The sequence below is a fragment of the Callithrix jacchus genome, chromosome 18 (assembly GCF_049354715.1).
Source record: "Callithrix jacchus isolate 240 chromosome 18, calJac240_pri, whole genome shotgun sequence".
NCBI classification, from domain to species: Eukaryota; Metazoa; Chordata; class Mammalia; order Primates; family Cebidae; genus Callithrix; species Callithrix jacchus.
In genome coordinates, this window is record NC_133519.1 from 29,571,441 (window position 1) to 29,593,338 (window position 21,898).

General features: G+C 36.6%; 1 protein-coding gene and 1 pseudogene across 3 annotated transcripts in view; one reads left to right on the forward strand and one right to left on the reverse strand.

The window, feature by feature from the left end:
- The window catches only part of TNFSF4 (TNF superfamily member 4), a 202,513-nt gene that overhangs the window by 98,901 nt on the left and 81,714 nt on the right, over positions 1-21,898 (forward strand). The gene's annotated exons all lie outside the window — the stretch shown is intronic.
- LOC118149372 (small nucleolar RNA U13) lies at positions 11,772-11,896 on the reverse strand (annotated as a pseudogene).

A 21,898-nucleotide genomic window follows, 5' to 3' on the forward strand; every position in this document is an offset into this window, starting at 1 on the left:
CTTAAAAAAGCCACCACACCTTATATTACTTAGAGTCAATGACCACTTGTGTGTGGTGTAGGTGGCTTTTAAAGCTGATTTAGATTACTATGAAAACTCTGTAAATATATCGTTTGTGTTTAAGCTCTACCTCTTCAACATATCATAAGCTCCTTGAAGGTATGGCTCATCCTCACACTCTTTTTTTTTTCTCTTTGACTCCAATATGTAGAATAGAATGCCTTCTATATATTAGGACTTTAATAAATACTTGTTGGGTAGACTCGAACTTCACATAATGAGACATCTCATTTACAATGGGTAGCACAATGACATCACCCTTGGTTTCCTAGGGGTCAGGGTTTCTAACCAAGCACATTCTCTTCCTAACTCTTTGGGTAACCCATATTTGTCTCAAAAATCACTTCCTCTGAGAAACCCTCTAGGATGACACAAATCTGGGCTAGGCACTCCTTCTATGTGGTTTCATAGCATCTTTTACTTCTCCATTTGTAGGAGTGTACTAGGGTTCTTAAAAACGTTCATGGAAAATGTGTATTATGAAAAATGATACATAGATTTCAATTTGTTTTTCACCCAAATAAACTTGTACTGACTTGCTATAACATGTCTGAACAGGAGCTAGTTTGAGATACTTAGAAGGATAAGATATCAGTTTGAAAAAAGACCCTATCAGAGCAATACAAATTCTGCTAAAATTGAAGCAAGAACAAACATCAAATTTATGGTGAAGTTTGGGTGGAAGAATGGTGAAATCAGTGACGCTTTATGAAAAGTTTATGGGGACAATGCCCCAAATAAATCAGCACTTTACAAATGGATAGCTCTTTTTAGGAAGGGACAAGATGACATTGAAGATGAAGCTCACAGTGACAGACCATCCACATCAATTTGCGAGGAAAAAAATTAATCTTGTTTATGTCAGTCCTCTTCAGGCCTGATGATTAACAGCAGAAACAATAACTAATGCCACAGACATCTCAATTGGTTCTGCTTACACAATTTTGACTGAAAAATTAAAGTTGAGCAAACTTTCCACTTGATGGATGCCAGTACTATTGTGTCCAGATTGCGAAGACAAGAGCAAGAGCTTTCAAAGGAAATTTTAAACAAGTGGGATCAAGATCATGGGGCACTTCTTTGAATAGTGGTTAATTCCTTTTTATTATAGGTTAGTATTTCATGGGATGGATACATCACAATTTGCTTATCCATTTGTTTCATGATGAATTTAGGTTGTTTTCAGCTTTTAGCTATTATGAATAAAGCTGTTGTGAACATACATATTTTTGTGTGGAAATGTGTTTACATTTCTCTTGGGTAATTATTTAGATGTGGAATTTTTGGGTCATATGGTGAATGTATGTTTAACTTTATAAGAAATCATCCAAGTATTTTAAAAAAGGGTTGTATCATTTTCAGCTTCCACCAGCAATCTACGAGAGTTGCTCATAAATACTTGTTATTGTCAGTTTTAAAGATCTTAGCCATTCTAGTGGGTGTGTAGTGGTATTTGGCTGTGGTTTTGTCGCAGTTTTCTGTTGACTAATTATGTTGAGCATCTTTTTATGTATTCATCAGAGATTTGTCTAATTTTTGTGATGTGACTATTCGAATATTTTGCCCATTAAAAATTGGGTTGATTGTCTTCTCAGTATTTAGTTGTTAAGAGTTTAAAAATATGTATTCTGAATGAAACTTTTTTCAGTCATATATACTGCAAATATTTTTCTTCTTGTCTGTGACTTTTCTCCTAGTCTGCCCTGTGTATTCACAGGTTCCACATTTGTGGATTTTTCTTTTCAAAGTCCAACTTTGGGTTTCCTTGATTTTTCTCTATTGTCTCATTTCTGTATTATTGACTTCTATATATCTATATCTTTATATCTATATCTATCTATCTCTATATATAGGACCTTTATAGTTTGAGCTCAGTCTGTCCTTCTTTTTAATTTTTTGGGGTTTGTTTTGTTTTTACTGTTTAAAAACTTTTAGGTTCAGGGGAACATGTGCAGGTTTGTTACGTAAATATATTATATGTTGCTGAGGTTTGGGGTATGAATGATCCCATCACTCAGGTAGTGAGGATAGTACTTGATCATTTTTGAATCCTGATCTACTTCTCGCCCTCCCCATTCTAGTAGTTCCCAGTGTCTATTGTTCCTATCTCTGTGTCTGATTGTACTCAGTGTTTAACTCCTACTTATAAGTGAGAAAATTCAGTATTTGGTTTTCTGTTCCTGCACTAGTTTTCTTAGGATAATAGCTCTGGCTGCATCCATGTGGCTGGAAAGAATATGCTTTTGTTATTTCTCATGCCTGTGTAGTATTGTATTTGTATATATACATTTTCTTTATTCAGTCTACTGTTGATGGGCATTTAGGTTTATTCTGTCTGTCTGCTGTGATGAATAGTGCTATGAAGAATATAGGAGTGCATGTGCATTGTTGGTAGAATAATTTGTTTTTCTTTGAGTATATACCCAGTAATGAGACTGCTGGGTTGAATGACAGTTCTGTTTTTAGTTCTTTGAGAAATCTTCAAATTGCTTTCCACAGTGGCTGAACTAATTTACATTCCCACCAGCAGTGTATAAACATTCCCTTTTTTCCACAACCTTATCAACATCTGACTTTTTAGTAACAGCTATTCTGACTGGTGGGAGATGGTATCTCATTGTGGTTTTGATTTGCATTTCTCTGATAATCAGTGAAATTGAGCATTTTAAAATATATTTGTTGGTTGCATGTGTGTCTTTTTTGAGAAGTGTGTGTTCATGTCCTTTACCCATTTTTTAATGGGGCTATTTGTTTTTTTTTTTTTTTTTGGCTTGATGCAGTAAGTTCTTATAGATTATGAATATTGACCTTTGCAAGATGCATAGTTTGTAGATATTTTTTCCCATTCTTTAGGTTGCCTGTTGACTCTATTGATAGTTTGTTTTGCTGTGCAGAAGCTCTTTAGTTTAATCAGGTCTCATGTGTCAATTTTTATTTTTATTGTAATTGCTTTTGGGGACTTAGTCATAAATTCTTTCCCAAGATGAATATCCAGAATAATATTTCCTAGATTTTCTTTTAGAATTTTTAGAGTTTTAGGTCTTACATTTAAGTCTCTAATTTATCTTGAGTTGATTTTTGTATAAGGTGAAAGTAGGGGTCCAGTTTCACTTCTGCATATGGCTAGCCAGTAATCCCAGAACCATTAATTGAATAGAGAGTCCTTTCCTCATTGTCTTTTTTGTCAGTTTTGTTGATGATGAGATGGTTGTAGGTGTGCAGCTTTATTTCTGAGTTTTCTATTCAATCCCATTGGTCTGTGGGATCTGTTTTTGTATAAATATCAATACTATTCTATTTTGGTTACTGAAGAGCTTATGAACTCAGATTTGGACCGAGCAGACCTAATAGACATCTACAGAACTCTCCACCCCAGATCTACAGAATATACATTATTCTCAGCACCACACGATCAAGTAGGCTTCATCCCAGGGATGCAAGGCCAGTTTATCATGTGCAAGTCTACAAATGTAATCCACCACATAAACAAAACCAAAGATAAAAACCACATAATTATATCAATAGATGCAGAGAAGGCCTTCAACAAAACTCAACAGCTCTTTATGCTAAAAACTCTCAATTAACTAGGTATCGATGGAAGATATCTCAAAATAATGAAAGCTATTTACAACAAACCCACAGCCAATATCATACTAAATGGGCAAAAACTGGAAGCATTCCCTTTGAAATGTGGCACTAGAAAAGGATGCCCTCTCTCACCACTCCTATTCAATATCATATTGGAAGTTCTAACCGGAGCAATCAGGCAAGAGAAAGAAATAAAGGATATTCAATTAGGAAAGGAGGAAGTCAAATGTCTCTATTCGCAAATGACATGATTGTACGTTTAGAAGACTCCATCGTCTCAGTCCAAAATCTCCTTAAACTGATAAGCAACTTCAGCAAAGTCTCAGGATACAAAATCAATGTGCAGAAATCACAAGCATTCCTATACACCAATAACAGACTAACAGAGAGCCAAATCCTATACACCAATAACAGACTAACAGAGAGCCAAATCCTATACACCAATAACAGACTAACAGAGAGCCAAATCAAGAGTAACCTCCCGTTCACAATTGCTACAAAGAGAATAAATAGGAATATGATCAACAAAGGATGTAAAGAACCTCTTCAAGGAGAACTACAAACCACTGCTCAAAGGAATGAGAGGACATAAACAGATGAAAAAACATTACACGCTCATGGTTAGGAAGAATCAATATCGTGAAAATGGCCATACTGCCCTAAGTAATTTATAGATTCAATGCTATCCCCATCAAGCTACTATTCACCCTCTTCACAGAACTGGAAAAAACCACCTTAAACTTCATATGGAACCAAAAGAGAGCCCACGTAGCCAAGACAATCCTAAGCAAAAAGAACAAAGATGGAGGCATCACGCTTCCTGACTTCAAACTATACTACAAGGGTACAGTAATGAAAAGAGCATGGTACTGGTACCAAAACAGAGATATTGAGCAATAGAACAGAACAGAGGCCTCAGAGGCAATGCTGCCACAGATCTACAACCATCTGATATTTGCCAAACCTGACAAAAACAAGCAATGGGGAAAGGATTCCCTGTTTAATAAACAGTGTTGGGAAAACTGGTGAGCCATGTGCAGAAAGCAGAAACTGGACCCCTTCCTGATGACTTACACTAAAATTAACTCCATTTGGATTAAAGATTTAAACATAAGACCTAACACCATAAAAACCCTAGAAGAAAACCTAGGCAAAACCATTCAGGACATAGGCATAGGAAAGGACTTCATGACTAAAACACCAAAAGCATCAGCAACGAAAGCCAAAATAGACAAATGGGATCTAATTAAACTCCAGAGCCTCTGTACAGCAAAGGAAACAATCATTAGAGTGAACTGGCAATGAACAGAATGGGAAAAAATTTTTGCAATCTACCCATCTGACAAAGGGCTAATATCCAGAATCTACAAAGAACTAAAACAGATTTACAAGAAAAAAACAAACGCATTCAAAAATGGGCAAAGGACATGAACAAACACTTTTCAAAAGAAGACACCTATGAGGCCAACAAACATATGAAAAATGTTTGTCATTACTGGTCATTAGAGAAATGCAAATCAAAACCAAACAGAGATACCATCTCACGCCAGTTAGAATGGTAATCATTAAAAAATCTGGAGACAACAGATGCTGGAGAGGATGTAGAGAAATAGGAACACTTTTACTGTTGGTGGGAGTGGAAATTAGTTCAACCATTGTGGAAGACAGTGTGGCAATTCCTCAAGGACCTAGAAATAGAAATTTCATTTGACCCAGCAATCCCATTACTTGGTATATACCCAAAGGATTATAAATAGTTCTGTGATAAAGACACATGCACATGTATGTTCATTGTGGCACTGTTTGCAATAGCAAAGACCTGCAACCAACCCGAGTGCCCATCAATGATAGACTGGACAAAGAAAATGTGGCACATATACACCATTAAATACTATGCAGTCATAAAAAAACATTGAGTTTGTGTCCTTTGCAGGGACATGGATGAATCTGGAAACCATCATTCTCAGCAAACTGACACAAGAACAGAGAATCAAACACTGCATGTTCTCACTCATAGGCAGGTGTTGAACAATGAGAACACATGGACACAGGGAGGGGAGCATCACACACTGGGGTCTGTTGTGGGGGATGGGGAGGGATAGTGCGGGGTGGGGATGTTGGGGAGGAAATCATGGGGAGAAATGCCAGATATAGGTGATGGGAGATGGAGGCAGCAAACCATCTTGCCATGTTTTTACCTATTCGAGAATCCTGTGTGATCTGCACATGTACTCCAGAACTTAAAGTACAATTAAAAAAAAAAGAATAGCAACCTCTATTCTTTTTTTTGTTTTCTTTTTCATGATAGACCTATCTTCATTTCTTTACTTTAAGCCTATGGGTGTTACATGTGAGGTGGATCTCTTGAAGACAGTAGACAGTTGTCGGGTCTTGCTTCCTTATCCAACTTTCCACTTTATGCCTTTTCAGTGAGGCATTTAGCCCATTTACATTCAAGGTTAATATTGATATGTGAGAATTTGATCCTGTCATTGTGTTGTTAGATGGTTGTTATGTAGACTTGATTGTGTAGTTGCTATATAGTGTCATAGTATTATGTACTTAAGTATTTTTTGTGGTGGCAAATATCTTCATGATGTTTTTGTTTTAAGGTAGGTTGATTATAATGTGTGTTGTCAGGTTTTCTTTATTTTTATTCTGCTTATAGTTCATTAAGATTCTTGGTTCTGTAGGCATATAATTTTCATAATGTTTGAAAGTGTTGAACCATTATTTCTTCAAATTTTTTTTCATTCTCAAATATCTCTCTTCTTCTTCTGAAACTCCAATTATACTTCTGTTGGATTTCTTGATGTTGCCCTATGGCTCACCAAAGTTTTGTTTATTTTTTTCCGTATTTGTACTTAGGTTTGGGTGGTTTCTATTGCATATCTTAAACCTCACTGATATATTCTGCAGTTTCTTATTAGCTGTTAATTCCATTCACTAATTTTTTCAATTCAGGTACACTGCATTTTTCAGTTGTTGAATTCCCATTAATTTTTCAAACAGTCTGTTTGTAGTCTTATTGTGTTCATGTGTTCATTTACACACTTGAGCTTATTGTTAATTTTACCATTAGTGTTATTTCCTGGCTGATTTTACTGACTTTCTCCCCTTCTGGCTATGAATCTTCCCTGCTATTTGCATGTCTAGTAATTTTAAAAAGTAATTTTTATTATGTGCTTGACATTGTGATTGTTGCATTGCTGAACGTCTGCATTTGGTTGTCTTTTTAAAAGAGTGTTGGAAATATTCTTGGAAGCAGTTAAACTACTTGTGGATTAGTTTATTCATTTTAAAATTGTTTTTAAATTTTGGGAAAATTTAAGGTAGCCTTCATCAACTGAAAAATTCCCCACCCTCCCCGTGACCCCTTACTTAGGTGCGCTCCATATGTTTTACATTTCTATATAAATTTCCATTTGAGAACTCTCCTGTAATTTTCAGCCTCAAATTTTGTCATCTACATTGGACTCAAGGAGCCCACTCTGCATATTTTTAGAGGTTTAGAGCCTTTTCTATGCATAGTTTCCTTTTCTCCAACACTGTGCCTTGAAAAACCTAATCAGTTTAACCTCCTTGTTCCCCTCAACTCACCAGAGCTTCTTTCTGTCTCTTAAACTCAGTGAGACAATTGGCCTCTGCTTGGGCTGTCTTTCTCTGCACTGTAGTCTGGAAATTCCTCCAGGTGGAAATCAAGAGTAGGCATAGGTGTCTCTTGGTTTATTTTCTTTCTCTTAAAAATCCCATTTATGTGCTATGTACAATTTGTTAAAACTAGTTTTATATATTTTTCTATTTTTACAAAGGAGAAGGAGAAGTATGGCTTCAGGTATTCCCTCATGTCAAGTGGCAGCGCTGATTGGTAGTATTTTTACTATTATCTAGTTTTACACACTTGAAAGTTCTATTACGATTTATTTTAACCCATGAATTATTCACAATTTTGTTTTAAAAGTTTCAAAAGATATGAGAGTTTTAGTTTTTTGTATTTATTTTGAACTTAATTTTATTGTACCTTGTGAATGTATTCTGATATAACAACAAATAACTCAAATTTGTTGGATTTGACTTATTGCTATCTTACAAACATTTCATGTGTATATGAAAGAAAAGGTTTTTTAAAAAATTCTTGGGAACCATTTCTATATATGTTCATTACATCAATCATATTGTTTTATATATTTTGTTTGGTTGGGTGTTTATTTATTTTTGAGATGGGGTCTGGCTCTGTCACCCAGGCTGGAATGCAGCAGTACCATCTCGGCTCACTACAAACTCTGCCTCCCAGGCTCAAGCAATCCTCCCAGTTCCGCCTCCCAAGTAACTGGGACTACAGGTGCATGCCGCCATGCCCAGTATAGGGATGAGGTTTCTTCATGTTGCCCAGGCTGGTCTCAAACTCCTGAGATCAAGTGATCCACTTACCTTGGCCTCTCAAGTGCTGGGATAACAGGTGCAAGCCACCCTGTGCTTGGCTGTTTATTAATGAGAGATGCATGTTGAAATCTAATACTGGGATGGTGAAGTTCTTAACTTCTCTTTGTATATTTAAAAATTTCTGCTTTATGTATTTGGAAACTTTAAAAATATCGAGCATACATTACACATAGTAAAATGTACAAATCTTAAATGTCTATTTCAAAGAATTTTTACACATACGTACATACACATACCCCACTATGTAACTGCCTCATCAAAATGTAGAACATTTCTTGAGCTGCAGAAGTCTCCTTTGTATCTACTTTCTGTAAACATCCATTCAAAGGAAACCACTGTTCAAACCTATACCAATATTGATAAGTTTTGTGTGGTTTTGAACTTCATATAATTAGAAACATGCAATATGTATTTTTGGCTCAGCATTATGGTTTAAGATTTATCTGTGTTGTTTTCTGTATCAATAGATTTTTTTTATTGTTCTGAAGAATTCCATTGCGTGAATTTTTCTCTGTTCTATTCTTGACAATCATTTCAGTTGTTTCCAGTTTAGGGGTATAATAACATTCTTGTACATGTCTTCAATGGAGACCATCGACATTTATATTTATTGATAAATGCCCAGTAGTATAATTGTTAAATCATAGAGTAAGGATCTGTTTTGTCTTAGTAGATATCACTGAACATTTTTGTAAAATAATGGCACCAATTTTACTCTCATATCATTACTATATGAGAATTCCAGTTGCTCCACATGCTGTCAACACTTGGCATTGTCCATATCTAATTTTGGTAACTGTGTAGTGGTATCCCATTGTGGATTTTATTTTATTCTTTATTTTATTTTTGAGTCAGGGTCTTGCTTTGTCATCTAGGTTGGACTTCAGTGGCACAATTACTGTTCACTGCAGCCTAAAATTCCTGGGTTCAAATGATCCTCCTGCCTTAACCTCCCAAGGAGCTGCCACTGCAAGTGCATACTACCATGGCTGGCTAATTAAACATTCTTTTTTTTTTTTTCTTTTGTGGAGAAAGGGTTTGACTGTGTTGCCTAGGCTGGTCTTGAACTCCTGGCCTCAAGCAATCGTCCTGCCTCCACCTCTCATAGTGTTGGGATTATAGGCATGAGCTGCTGTGCCTAGCTCATTGCGATTTTTAAATTTGCATTTCTCCAATTACTCTTGATGATGGGCACATTTTAATGTATTTATTTGTTATTTGAGTGTCTTTTTTATTAAAACACTGGATTTTGGCTTTTTTTGTCCTTTGGATTTTTTTTTTTGTCTTTTCCTTACCAACTTATAAAATGTTGAAGATATATTCTGAATAATAACTCTTTGCTAGGTATATGTATGGAAAATGTCTTATTTTTGTGTTTCTCACATTTTCATTATCTTAATATTGCCTTTGATGAACACAGGCTTGATTTTAAGAAAGTTCAATATATTAATATTTTTTCGTGGTTAGTGGTTTTTGTGTCCTGTTTAAGAAATCTTTTGTCTTTCCCAAATTCAGAAAGAGATTTCTCTATTTTTTCTATTAGACTGTATGTTTAGGTCTGTGGTTCATTTGGAATAAGTTTTTGCATATAGCTTAGATTGAGGTTAAGCTTAATTCAAAAATGGATATCTACTGAGTTCATTACTATCTATTGAATTGACTATACTTTCCTGACTGAATTAGCATCTTTGACACAAATCAGGTGACTGTGTATGTGTAGGTATGTTTCTTGCTCAATAGATATTCTATACCATTGCTCCATTCTTGTGGCAATATTACACAGTGTCTTAATTTCTTCAGTTTCATAATGGTTTGAAGCCATTGTGAAATGTTGTATGTCTGCCAGCTTTGTTCTTCTGTTAGATTATCTTGGCTTTTCTAGGTCCTTTACATTTCCATATACATTTTAGAATTCACTTGTCAATTTACAAAACAAAACAAAACGAACCTTAACTGGGATCTTAAATTGGGATTAAGCTGAGTCTATAGAACCATATGGGATGAAATGACATTGGAACAATTTTGGGTTTTATAATCCATGAGCATATTATACTCTTCTCTTTACTTTTAATTCTTGTTCTTTTCTGAAGCTACTTTGTTAGGTGTGAAAAAGTTAATTAAAAAATTTCCAGATAAACTGAATATTTTAACTTTTCTGTGTCTCTTCTTACTGGCAGGGGTCAGCAAAATGTTTTGTAAAATGTCAGAGTCATTATTGTCAAGTTTGCAGGCCATATGGTAGGCGTACTGTAAAGATATGGCAGGTTCAGTTTCAGACCACAGCAACAAAGAGAGTCACATGCATTTTTTTTTTTTTTATTGTAAGATGCAGAAGTTATGCAGCAGGAAGGAAAGATGTGGACCTTTTTTCCCTCATCCTGTCTGTAGCCCTCTAGGTTCATTCTGGCTCAGCCTCACAGGTGTACATGAGGGTTTCATGTCTTATTCAAAGTGAAAGAATCAGTGAGTATTTTAGAGTTGGGCAGATGGATTCTTGGAGAACATCTAGTCTACAGTGGGAGGGAGAAGCTCTGGGGATGAGAGCTATCTGATGACTATACATCTGTCTTTTCCAAATCTTTTTCCTTCTCTCTGTTATTTAGGTCTAGTTTATGATCTTAGCTGCACCCTACAAATCGCAGGAGTGATAATACAAATCCCAAGCTGAACACCTAATCAGTTAAGTTAGAATTTTTGAGGGTGGGACTAAGCTAGCAGTATTCTTTTCTTTTTTATTGCATTTTAGGTTTTGGGGTACATGTGAAGAACATGCAAGATTGTTGCATATGTACACACATGGCAGTGTGATTTGCTGCCTTCCTCCCCTTCACCTATATCTCGCATTTTTTTGGTTTCCCAGTGTATACTCTACCTTCATGAGATCAACTTTGAAAAAACAGGTTTTTGAAAAGACGATTGTGTGGAGGTTGTGCATAAAAAAACTGGGGGTTGGGCACAGCTGGCTCTGCCAGGTAGTCATGTGTAACTGGGCAAATTCTTATTCTCTCTGTGTTTTAGTTCACTTTTCACTGAAATAGATAATGTTAGTATGTCCCTCATAGGATTGCTGCATTAAATGGGATAATGTTTTAAAGCATTTAGCAAATGTCTCATGCATAATGAGTTCAATAAATGTTGGCTGGAGATTTGATTACTCCATCCCTCTAGCTGTAGAAGCAAGACAACACAGAGGAGAACCTTGATCTTGAGAACATCAATTACCTTGAGCCATTAGAAAAGTATCTAAATGGCATCTTAAAAAAAATAGAGCCATTATACCCTTTTTATATAAATGTATTTCAATAATAGTATATATTTTTGCAATTAAAGGGATATTCAATAGCTTCCTGAGAAATGCAGTCATATATTAGTGCTTATTCAGTTTCTGATGATGACATATAAATGGAATATGTAGTGCATATGCCACTCTGCCTAATTCCCACGTTCTTGCTCTCATCTTGAGGATGAATATATTAAAGCTTAGATTCATGGAACAACTTGCCTAAGGAACTAAAAAACTAGGATTCCATATGAAACACCTTTACTAAGTGTGTTAAGCATGGGCTCTTTCCATTTGGTGTACATATAATATAATCCTATATATCTGAATTCTTCTGAATATTAAAATCACTCTGGTCAAAAAATTTCCTTTTTTAATCTTTTTTATTTCTTTTCTTTCACATCCAATGGGTAATGTGCCAACAAACTTTGTGTGAGATGTGCCTCCCTGAAACTGTTGTAACAATGCACACCTCATGTGTTAGTGTGAAAATACAATTATCATGCTTATGAACCACAATAGGATTGCAAAAAATATTTCCCCATTTGTTGAGATTTTATCTCTTGACTCTTAAAGCCTCTTTTTCAGTCTTTAGAGTTTTGACATTATGTAAGGACTAGTAATAGTTAAATGTAGCAACTGAGAAGTACTGTTACAAAATTGGAAAGTAGGTTACTACCTGAGAGTTGAAATAATAAAATCCATGTATAATGAATGAGATGAGCCATCTCTAAAGTTAGGCTAAGAGATTAATAATCTTTAAACTTCTGACTAATGATTTTTGAAATTCCCCAAAAACCGGTTGATGAGATCTGGGTGTAATCTCAGTGAGACAGAATTAGAAGGTGATTTTTAACACAGTAAGTGAAAATAATCAATTTCATGATATTATTTGCTTTAGAGTAATGTATTGGAAGGAGACCAACTTCCATAGTGAAAGCTAAAAATGAGGGCCAGAGAGAAACAATTCAAGTGTTTATTCAGCCCTTTCCCAGGAATTAAAACTAACTTGTTGTTAGGTGGTGATTCATTATCAGGACTCACAACAATGATTAAAATGAGGAGGGACCATTAAGACTAATTATTGTGTTTTGTCTTCATGTTCTCCATCTATCCATTCATCCACCCATGCTCCCACCCATTTATTCAACAAATATTTTTGAATCTCTACCATCTGCCAAGCACCAGTTAGATTATAAACACATGAAAATGAAAGACACACATCTTGAACTCAGGGAATTTATAACCTAAAAGGGAAGAGACCAGAAAGACACATCAACCATGATTAATTGGTAAAACAGTACAAAAAGGAATGGTATCCAGCCCCGCTTGAGGGGCTGGAGGGAAGAGTAGGCAGGAAGACAGGAAGAGTAGAGAGATGGGAATCAGTGGTGGTTAGGTTATAGCTATACCACCTATAGGGTGTTATGAAGAGTGCATGGGAAGGAGATGGGGAGGACATGACTAGTTTAAATTTGGAAGGATGTGTGGAAGTTTGGTATGCAGAGAAAGGGAGGGGCACTGTACAGAGGGAAGATTGAAAAAGTGAGGCATTTTCTGAGAAATCCAAGAAGTTTGCTAAGAGAGGAGGCTACAGTTTAGCAGAAGGCAGTATAGGAGGGACCTCACAGACAATGGAGAATATTTTATAATTATTCTAAAATAATAAAGAATAATTCAATGATTTTGAGTGAGATTATTATGATTTTGTGTTTTGTTTTTACGCATTATTGTTATTGCACAGTTATCAAGGTTGCAAGAAAGGAGACTCAGGAGAACCTGAAAAAAGATAGTAGCACTGGGAAATGAGAGAAGGAATGGATATGAGAAATAACTAAGTTACAGCATTTATATAGATTCATGGTTAATCTTTTGGAGTGTAGGTAAGGAAGGGAAGGTGATTGACAAGTTTCTGATTTGAATACAACTTGGCTCGTGCTGTGTTTTCTACCATTGTTAGAAAACACAGAGGAGCAGATAATGGGGAAGACGTGATGAGTTCAGTTTGGGCCATGACGTTTGAGTTTGGCTCCACTCTACTCAAGTGGAGCTTACCAGGGGCAGTTGGATGTGTGAAGCTAGTTTGGGAGAGAGGTCTGGGTTGCCTATTTAAACTGGGTTTGGTTTTTTTTTTTTTTTTTTTTAACAGCATAGAGACAGAATTGAAACAATGGATGAGAATGAGGACTAAGGACAGAGACTTGAGTAAATTGACATTTAGGCAGAGAAAAACTAAAGGAAACTCAGAATGCCCAAAGAACTAGAAGAACCGGGTGACAGTATGGGCTTAAACCATGGGAAGAGAGAGTTTTGTAAAGAAAAGTGAACTGCATTTAATGTCACAAAAAGATCAAAAGAAAGGTGAGAAATGTAGATGTTCATTTGACTTTGAAATGTAGGGGTGCTCTTAGTCACCATTAAGTCCTTTTTACACAAAAAAGGAGTTATGATTATGACCTACAATGTCCTATGGGAAAGTAGCTTACCAATTTTTAAAAGCCACGTAGTAATACTGGAGTCAGTGGCCAGGGGAAATGAGATCTTCCAGCAGTAACAATTTATGCTCATTGCACAAGTAGGGCAGCTACTATGTTTTTTTGTGCACTAGCAAAATTGTTTAATTTTATGTTTGGATTACAAACACGTTGTTCCTCAAGACATTTGTGTTGACAAGCGATTCGATCTATTTGTGTGCAGCCACTGTGCCTGATCTCACATTCTTATAGGGCTTTTGGGTGCTTTTATAGGGAATTCTTCCCTTATCGACCTTCTTGATTAATTGGCTAAATCATATCATCATATCAATTTATTTCCAGAATGGTTCTGGTAGCATATGCTCTGGAAATCTCCTCCCCTTGCTATGCCTCCCATTCCTTTAATTTTGAAACATGATCTGTGTGGAAAGAAGGTCATTCCATATTTATGTAATCACTTATGTGCTTGCTGTGCTCTGAGATCATATTTGATTTAAGATGTAAAATGCAATTTTTTGAAGACTTTACTTTCCAGTGAAAGTTCATCAAGCTCTGCCTCAGTTATAAAGGATTTTCATGCTGATGTAGGGTTACTTGATAGAGACAATGAGAAATGTTGCTAAAGTAACCCATGCCTGAAATGAACAGGCTTAGGAGAAGAAGGAAAAAATATTTCTCGTCTATTTCAGGGAGGCTAGAGATAACCAGCAATGCATCATTTTGGAGGAACAATCGGGAGGGTGTAAGAGATATATAAATTCATTCATTCATTCATTAAAAAATTAACTGAACACCTACTGTATCCCAAGCATTGTGCAAAGTGCTGGCCATGTAAATGGTTAACAAGATAAACAAGATCTCTGGAGACACAAAATGGGAGAACGTAGTATATTTTTAATTTTAAGACTTGAAATGGAATTGAATTAGAAGTTGTCAGAAAAGGCTGGGAAAATGAAAATAAGACTTGGGATCTCCCATTTAAATTATCTGAGAGGATTTGGATAACATTCTTCTTGGGTAAGCAAATCTCATTGGTTATTGAATTTAGGCCTGACACGAGAACACTAAAGTTTTACACTCCCTGGGATCCTTGTGCTGCCATTCTTCCCTTAGTGTAATCCTCCCTCCTGTATCTGTCATGCTATTTCTGCCAGAAACCTTTCTGTACAGCTTGGCCATATAAACACAATAGTTAAGAACATGAGTTTTGGAAGCAGACTGACCAGGGCTCTGGCTGTGTTTGTCATTGATGAGCAATGTATATCCACACTACTCTATTGGAATCCTGTGAGACTAAGTGAAATGAGTACCCGAAGCTTTGAGCACCAAATATGCCTGATACGTTGTAAATGCCCATCATTATTAGCATTGCCCTGGCTTCTAATAGTGACCCCGGAGATAGTGCTAATGCAGAACTGAAGCAATAGAAGACAAATCCGCCTTTGTACTAGCTACCCTTGTGAGTCACACCTGGTAAGGGCTATTTTTATTAAGTACTTATTATGTCCCAGCTTTATGCTAAGTAACTTAGACATGAGTTGGCAGTATCTATTCCTCCTTACCAACCTTCTCTCATTTTTTTTGTTCTTACTGAAGTTCTGAGGACGTCCTAGAAATGGGGCACCCCCCCCAAACTGGAGTCAATAGGTTAGAAAGGCTACACAGGTCACGGCAGAACTCTAACCTGTCCGACTCTCAAGTTTGAGAGTGCACTTCCCTCAATGCTGTATTTAGGTCTCTTTCTTTATTTTCCCGACCAAGTCATCAGAAGTTGGTTGAACAGAACAGATCCTGAATAGTTACCTTCATGACAAATAATAACTGTTACATATTTCCCATGCTTTTCACCCCAGCTAGGTTTCTGTCTCCTCACTGTGGAAGGTGGTAGGGTCAATACCATGAAACCATGTGCTGCTTTCTTTTTTACCCCTGGCAGAGTTTTACCCTGGTTGAATGGTTCAAAGAAAAGGTTTCACTCTAACTGCTGGCCTTACAGACACCTGGAACGTCTGAAGCATTATTATTACGGCTGGCTTGTTCTGAAGAACTTAGCCTTTTCTCAGTTTTAGAAAGTGTAATTTTGTGTACTTGTGTGAAAGGAAGAGAAATACTGCCCTCAGAAATGAAAGTTCTATCACAGCATCACAGTTAGTGAGATGTCATGTGTACACTGAGCTGCAGATAATAAAGAAGGTGTGTTGAGCCCCCTGTGGTGGCTGAAGAACCTGCTTCTTGGGTTGAAGAGGACAGACACAAGCAGGTTCTCTTCATCGTTGTACCTGTGATTCGCCCAGTGACCTGTTCTAATCTCCCTTTCTAAAATTCAGGCAAATGGTAATTTTCTTCTCAATAGTACTTAGTCAAATTTCTCGCAAATTTGAAATGTCAAATAGAAAACTCCCACCAAGTTGAGCCCATAAATTAATTATGGTCACAAGTATTAACCAGCAATGCCACTAGGCTAGAAATTGGCCCGTTTCTTGTGGCCTAAGGCGTCAAACTCAGGGACCCTTTTCTCTACTCATTCTCTCTGCTGCCATTTAGGTCAGGTTTATTCACTCCCAGCTTAGTGTGCGTTTCTCTTGGACAAGATGACAGAAAGCTGACCTGCCATCATGGTGTTTGAGTCCTTCCCAATCATGGGAAGTGGGGAACAACTGTGTACACTCTGAGACTGTGTGGGAGAGGTGGAGACGAGAGGGAAGAGGATACGTAGGAGACAGAAGAGGACAGTTAGGAGAATTCTGAAGCCTATAGCTTAGAGAGTGTCTTCTTGGTGAAAAATTACACTCACCGGGCAGAGGTGTTACAGAAACAGGCTTAATTTGGATTAATCTTTCCGTAATTTCTTTTTGACAATGACCAGTTAAGATGCTTTCATTTTTTTTTCTCATTTAATACAATTGTACTTATACCGACCACACTACTGGGAGGTTTTAAGGGGCTAAATATGTTACGCTATTAGAATAGTGTCATCTGTATTGAGAATTTTTTCATAAAATGTCACCGACCTTCTCTGTTGTTTGTCTCTCTTTTGCATAGGCTTAACATAATTGTCTTTAGTTTTTCATTCTTAGGTATGATGTTGGTTGTCAATGTTGATACTCTTTATCACATTAAGGAAACATCTATTATAAATTTTTAGAGTTCATTTAACTAAAGCAATGGTTTTCAATGTGATTGAATTTCTTTTTGATGATGACCATTTAAGATGCTTTTATTGTTTTTCTTATTTAATATAACGGTACTCATACCAACCACACTATTGGGAGATTTTCAAGGGCTATATATGTTGAACTACTAGAATACTGTTAATATAGTGTTAGCTATTATTATGATACATGATGTGTATGTTATTTTAATAAACTACAGATAACCCATTCTTACATTTTTGGGATTAAACCCCAAAGCCTCTGTTAAACTGGGTTGGTGACTGATGTGTTTCCCATGGTGGGGGAACTCTAACCATTGTAAGCACCTTTTTTCCCCAGGGGTTCCATCTTTTCCCTTGGGATTACAATTGTGTGAAAGCCAGGCACTAACTTGCCTCTCTCCCAGAAAATACTGTTCATAAGAGATCTGCAAGTGCTCACAAATTGAACAGAACTGGTCTTACCTGCTGTTGATCAGATTATTTCGAATGGCCAACAGGGTGCTATAGTCATAAAAATGTGGAAATGAGAGGTGGGTCTGTCAGAGGCCATTCACCTTGGTGTTTTTACATGTCTATGACAGCTGTAGTTCCAGTCTATCTTTTCCAAGATGTTTGTGTAGCACACAGGCTTGGAAGCTAGAGATGGTTATCTTTCCGGTCAGATAGTAGATATGTTTAAGGATAATATAGTTTCTCTCTGTGGAGCAAACTTTGAGCAGATTTGCTTGCAGCCACTTAAAAGATGGGAAGTGTCCTAAGCTCAGGGTTCCTCAGCTGGGATGGGACATGGATGTGTATGCAGCATCTGCCCAGGCCTGTTCTGTGTCGTTCCCTTCCCTGATGGGCCTTAGGGACAAACGGACATTGGGCTTGTTGTTTCCTTTCCAATTAAATTTTGAAAAGGCAGCGAGTCAGCTTAGCACTTATGTTGTTGCTTAGAGATTGCTTAAGCCCTTGACAAGAATTACACAAATGACAGTATAGCAAATTGGTCAAAGCAAAGTACCGCATGTGAACAGGTAATTCACAGAGGGGAAATCTAACTATAAACCTATGGCAAGTTTCTTGATTTTACTTAGACAGGCAAAATAAAGATACTCTTTATTAAACATATATCAAAAATAAGGTACTCTTTTTTAGTAATCAAATTGACTGAATTTAAAAACATAGTAACATTTGGTGCTGGTGAGAAAATGAATATAGTTATACAATGCTTTCAAGAGAGTGAATTCTTACTGTGTTAATTTTCTTTTGCTGTGTAACATTAGAATCTCTGAATTCTTTTTTCTGTGATCAGCTGGAGAAAATGCTTTGCTTGGGCCAGGCGCGGTGGCTCAAGCCTGTAATCCCAGCACTTTGGGAGGCCAAGATGGGTGGATCACGAGGTCGAGAGATCGAGACCATCCTGGTCAACATGGTGAAACAGTGTCTCTACTTAAAATAAAAAAATTAGCTGGGCATGGTGGCGCATGCCTGTAATCCCAGCTACTCAGGAGGCTGAGGCAGGAGAATTGCCTGAAACCGGGAGGCGGAGGTTGCGGTGAGCCGAGATTGCGCCATTGCACTCCAGCCTGGGTAACAAGAGCGAAAGTCCGTCTCAAAAAAAAAGGTGGTTAGGTAGGATCCACCTGGATGATGTCCCTATAGTAAGGTAATAGAATCAGGGAATCTATCATATCCACAGTTCTGGGGATTGTGCAGGGTACGTATACAGTGGGAAGAGGAGGACATCTTAGAATTCTGCTTACCATGATTACTATAGTCTTGGAAAGTAATCTGGCAATACTTTTGTGATTATGCATGCATATATCTTTCGATTCTGCAACCCAGCTTTTAGAACTCCCTTTTTATAGAAATAAGTGCAGCAACATATAAGAATAAAAGTTCAGAGATGTTTTCTGCATTGTTTGTAATGACCTCAAAAGGAGAATGCTTCAATAAATTATGAAACATCCAAAGGATTCTTATTATAAATGACTTAGATCTTTGTTGATTTGTAGTAACAAATGCAAGTTGTTGAGCAATATGTATTTGATGATTAATTCTATTTTGAAAAGAAAAATACAGAAACTATATGTATATATCGTGTGTGTGTGTGTGTGTGTGTGTGTGCGTGTGAACATGGAGAAGCAAGGACAGCAACCTGTTAATTAGATTGCCTCGTGGGCTAGGAATGGAGAGTTAGATGGGGTGGTGAATGGGGAGACTACTAGGAACTTTACCTTTACACACCTCTCCATCATTTCATTTGTTATAATATCACTTTGTAATTAGAAATAACGAGTATTACAGAAAAGCTAAACAAAATATGTATCTCTTACAGAAAGTTTGCAAAAACCCCATCAAACCTAATGAAGCAAATACAATTATCCACAACCCAAACATCCAGACATATTTCCTTTTAGCAGTTTGCTGTATTCTATGCACATACATCCAAAAATCCAAAATGCTAATATTACTTTGACTCTTGATCTTTTTCATGTGAACATATTACAGATAAAAGTGCATCTTCATCCTAGGATTGTGTACATAGTTATGAATATTTTCTTCCATGTCCATTATGGTCTAATTTTAAATATTTAAATGTTTAATTCCTCTGAAATTTATTTTGGTGTACAGTGCTACATGAGGATCTACTCTTATACATTTTTTTCCCAACTAGCTAACTATTATCTTAATTATGTTTATCAAATAGCCATACCCATTGATTAGAAATGCCACTTGTGTTATATACCAAATTCTTATACAAAGGGTCTTCAAAAAGTTTATAGAAAATGTAGAATATTAAAAAACTATTTCAAAAATTTTTTTGCACCACAATAAACTTGTACTAACTTGTGATAAAATATCTGAACGGGATCTAGCTTGAGGCACTAGGACAAATAAGACAACAGTTTGAAGAAAGTCCCTATCAAGAGCAACACAAATTCTGCTAAAACTGAACCAAGAACAAACATCAAACTTATGGTGAAGCCTGGGTGAAAGGATGGTGAAACCATCAATGCTTTATGATAAATTTATAGAGACAATGCCCCAAAGAAATCAGTGGTTTGCAAATGGATAATTTATTTAAGAAAGGACAACATGATATTAAAGAGGAAGTTCACCATGGCAGACCATCCACATCAATTTGCAAGGAAAAAATTCATTTTGTTTGTACCCTAATTGAGGAGGACTGATGATTCACAGCAGAAACAATAGCCAACATCACAGATGTCTTAACTGATTTTGCTTACAGAGTTCTGACTGAAAATTAAAGTTGAGCAACTTTTCACTTAATGGGTGTGAAAATCATTGTGCCAAGATCAGCTGCAGAAAAGAGCAGAGTTTTCAATGGAAATTTTAAACAAATGGGAAGTCTTTCTTTTAAATGAAAGATCAAGGTCTTTATCATCACCACTTAGGATTTCAAATACAGTAGGGGGATAATGCCATTTTGCTATATATCCCTTTTTGTCCCTAATAATGTCATTTTACCTTTATCTAATATCAATACAGTCATTTCTGCTTTTATTGATTATGTATGATATATCTTTCCCCATCCCTTTACTTTCATCCAACCTATGTCATGTTTGAAGTGAATTTGTTGTAGACAGTATATAGCTGGATTGAGTTTTAAAAATCTACTTTGCCAATCTGTTTCAGTGTTTTGAAGTCTGCCGTTTTATTACTTGTTTTCTGTTCATTGCCTCTGTTTCTTGTTTCTCTTCATGTCTTGGCTTCCTTTGGGTAACTTACACATTTTTTAAGAGTTTCATTTTTATTTATAATATCTTTGATTATATCACTTTGTGTAGTTTGCTTAGTGGTTGCTCTAGGTATTTCTGTGGATACACATAACGTATCTTAGCCTACTGGTGTTGCTGTTTTACCACATTTAGTGGTAAACTAGACAGGGTGTGGTGGCTCACGCCTGTAATCTCAGCACTTTGGGAGGCCAAGGTGGGTGACAAGGTCAGGAGTTTAAGACCAGCCTGGCCAACATGGTGAAACCCTGTCTTTAAAAAAAGAAAATAATAATAATAGTGGTAACCTAAGTGTAGAAACCTTATTTCCATTTTGGGTCTCTCTAGCTTCTTCACCTTCTAGGTATAATTTTCTTAAATATTTCCTTTACATATATTGAGTGTCACATCAGATGACATTAGAAGTTTTACGTCAACTATAAAATATGATTAATGAACCTCATGAAGTGGAAGATGGTCTATTATATTTGCTGCTATTTTTGCTCATTCATTTGCCCTTCTCTTCTGTCTGAAGGCCCCAGCCGCCTTCTGTTACCATTTTTGCTTTGTTTGGAGAGTGTTTAAGCCCTTTAAGGGCAGGTCTACTAGAAACAAATTCTCTTCATTTCCCTTAATCTGAGGATGTCTTTGTTTCTATTTTGTCCTTGAAAGATCGCTTTGGCAGATGCTGGATTCAGAGTTAATAGTGTTTTTTCTAAGCACCTGAGCAATCTTCCACTACTTTTTTTGTGGCCTCCATGATTTCATATGAGAAATCTGTTGTCATTTGCTTTGGTGTTTCTTTACAGGAATACCTCCTCTCCTGTTCCTTCGCCTTCTCTTTCTCTTTCTTCTTTTTCTTTTCTTTCTTGATTCCCTCCACCTCCTGTCTGGAAATTAGATTCTGTTGTATTGGCAATCTGATGAAGGACTGACTACTGAGTGATCTTGGAGGCAAATCCTGCAGCCTTCGTCAAGCTTTCAAATGACTGCAGCCATGGCTGATGGCTTGACTGTGATCTCCCAGGAGACTTTGAGCCAAAACCACCTAGGTCATTCACGACCCACAGAAACCGTAAATTAATACATTCTTGTTTTTTTAAGCTACTGAGTTTTGTAGTAATTTATTATGCAGGGAAAGATGACTAATGCAAAAATCCCATTAATTAGATCA